The sequence below is a fragment of the Pteropus alecto genome, unplaced genomic scaffold (assembly GCF_000325575.1).
Source record: "Pteropus alecto unplaced genomic scaffold, ASM32557v1 scaffold57, whole genome shotgun sequence".
Lineage (NCBI taxonomy): Eukaryota > Metazoa > Chordata > Mammalia > Chiroptera > Pteropodidae > Pteropus > Pteropus alecto.
This window is the reverse complement of record NW_006442508.1, coordinates 11,073,622-11,076,446: the sequence shown is the minus strand read 5'-3', so window position 1 is coordinate 11,076,446 and position 2,825 is coordinate 11,073,622.

Below are 2,825 nucleotides of genomic sequence, written 5' to 3'. Positions count from 1 at the left end.
ATCCTATTTGTCAATTTCTGAGAAACACTGACAGCTTCGGTGATCCCCCGACCCCTGTCCAGAATAGTTCAGTAAGTGATAAGTGGGGAAACCCTACCCTCTTCTAAAAACCCGCCATTTCTCTTGGGAAAATAGCAACACATCATTTTTCTTACGAAAACACAAAATGCTTTAGGAGCCCATTATTTCCAGGAAGTCCACAGTGAAGGTAAAGGAAATTCAAGCTAAAGAAAATTGGGAGATAGCCCTAAAGAATTATGTGTCTACTTTTTTTGCTTTTGGTCATCTCACCGTGGGGCTCTTTTTATGAGGAATATCTGTCACTGATAATCTTTTTCTCTTGGTTTGAAATTAATGGCTTTACAAAGAGGTTGGAATGATTGAAAGAGGAAGAAGAAGAAGATGCTAACTGTGAGTCCATAGCCATCTCTGCAGGTTACCAGTTGTAACATCCTCTGTGAGGTAGTTCATATGGGTAAATACCTTTAAACCTTTAGTAACTAAAGAATTAGGAGACAAAGGTAAACTGTCTACCCAAGCATTGGAATTAATTTAGGAAAAAGCCACCAGTTTTCATTTAACCACTTTGAAAAGATTTATGCATTGTCTTTCCCCATCCACAAAAGAAAACACGGCCATGAGACAAATTACTCTTTGAAAATTTCATAAGACATTAATAACCACAGCAATAATAGCACTTGTGCTAAAATTAAAGTTTAAGAAGCTTTAAAATATTTTTAGTTCTTTTCATCTGAAATTGTTTAGACTACCTTCAGAGAAACTTTTCAACAGTTTCCTTACTGGAAAGAGTTGAGAAGTTTTATAAGGCCAAGGTCACTAGGGTGATTTGGTTTATAAGTTTTCTTTAAAAGAGAGAGAGTGAAGGAAAGAAGAAACAAAGCAGCAGCAGCAGCAAGCATTTGTCAACCAAAGAGGGTTAAAATAACAGACTGAGTTTTTGGAGAAATTACAGGTAGATCTGACTGTAGCAGTTAGATCTTTCGTCCTCATTTTTAGAAATTAAGTTTGTTTGTTTGATGTACCTTGGAGAAGGAGGTGCTTTCAAATGGTCCTCCTACAAATCTCCTTAGCTGTCAGCCAAGTCCAATGGACCTTAGCCGACTAACCTGAGGAGTACTTTAAAGTGAATTTGGGCCTATCTATAAAACCTCATACAAAGTCCTGTAACAGGAATTCACAAAAAAAATAATAAAAGTGCACCTGATTAAATGAAAGAACATTTGTCACCCTTGAATTACATAATAGCAATTAAATAACAAAAAGGAGAGAAGTACATGCATAACATGTACTCCTTGAACCTGAATTCAGAGTAGAAATCTGTACATTTGATTAATATTTCTGAGGGAGTGAGGACTCCACAAAGCAGCAGCAAAAATTTTCATGAAAGAGCCAGCATAACTGTATCAATAGAATTAGCTAGAACCTTTCTAGGGCAAGAAATAAGATCAGAGGCAGCAGTTTCCTCTCTCCCATGCTCTTTTAGGTAAAATGAGTAATGGTGGGTGGTTCCAGTGGGCAGCTGTGGCTGGAATTGATATCCTAAGAGGCTAGTCAGTGCCCAGTCAAAATGGCAACCAGCCCCTGCCTGCATTTAGACTGTTGCCTTCCTGATTTTTTCTGCAAAACTAGAGATAGAATGTCCTGTTGAAAAGGGCCTAGCAGACAGAGCACAGGACTGAAACTGAAGCTAAGACTTTCCATTCTAGGGTACTGGTTACTAACTGGGCAACATTAGGAAAGTAAGTCTAGCTGGGCCACATTCTCCTGGGCTGTTACAAGAGAGGACTGGAGGAGTCACTCTCCAAGGTTCTTTCCAGCTCTGAAGTTGTGTGTCAAAGAGAGGGGGAGATAGGTGCCAGTAAGGAGAGACAGCATTTTTACACTGGCTTGACTCTGTCCTGCCTCAGCACTGTGACGAGAATCATTGCTACGGATTTTTAGGAGGGGAAGTACAGAGCTCCCTAAAAACACAGGGAGATTATATAATGGCCTGACAAGTGGCTTGAGCCCAAGACTCTCTCACAGTAGAATGGCTTCTTGTCTTATCTGAACGCCTCTTCAACTGACCTAGGGGAGAGGTAAAGACATTTAATTAGGGAACCTAGGATGCAGGTCACAGTAGAAAAGGTAATGTAATGCAGGCAGTTCAGTGGAGGGTGGCTCATCACCAAGCATAAACCACATCAAAACATGCTCAGGATTCTACCAGATGAATTTGCAATTGTTTGTTAAACAACAAACCGACATGATTCCCACACCTGTGCTTGTCTTTTACTGTCAGCAGTGTCAAGTCTTGACCTATGTGTACCAAATCCACAGCTAAGATCTTGAAGGCTCTAACTTCTTATACCTTGATGTATCTTAAATTGAGGGGAGGGTGAGAAGGGGTACACAGCTGCCTTTTTTTTTTTTTTTTTGCCACCATTCCGAGGCTACTTAGGAATGGAGAAGACGCAGCAGGAAGTCATGTTGCCCAAAATCTGCTAGAGCAATGTTCGGTTCTAAAGTAAGGAAATCCAAGAGACCTTGAAGCTTGTAATAGACCCATTCTCTTGACTTTACAATATATTTTAATATAATCACAGGGGAAGTATGAGAGTTTATTTTTATTTTTATTTTTTTATTAAGTTTATTGGGGTAACATTGATTAATACAATTATATAATTTTCAGGTGTATATTATAATTTGACAACTGTATATTCTATTGTGTGTTTACCAACCAAAGTCCGGTTTCCTTCAGCTATCATATATTTGACTCCCTTTACCCACTTTGCCCCATCCCTACCCCCCTGTATTTAATCCCC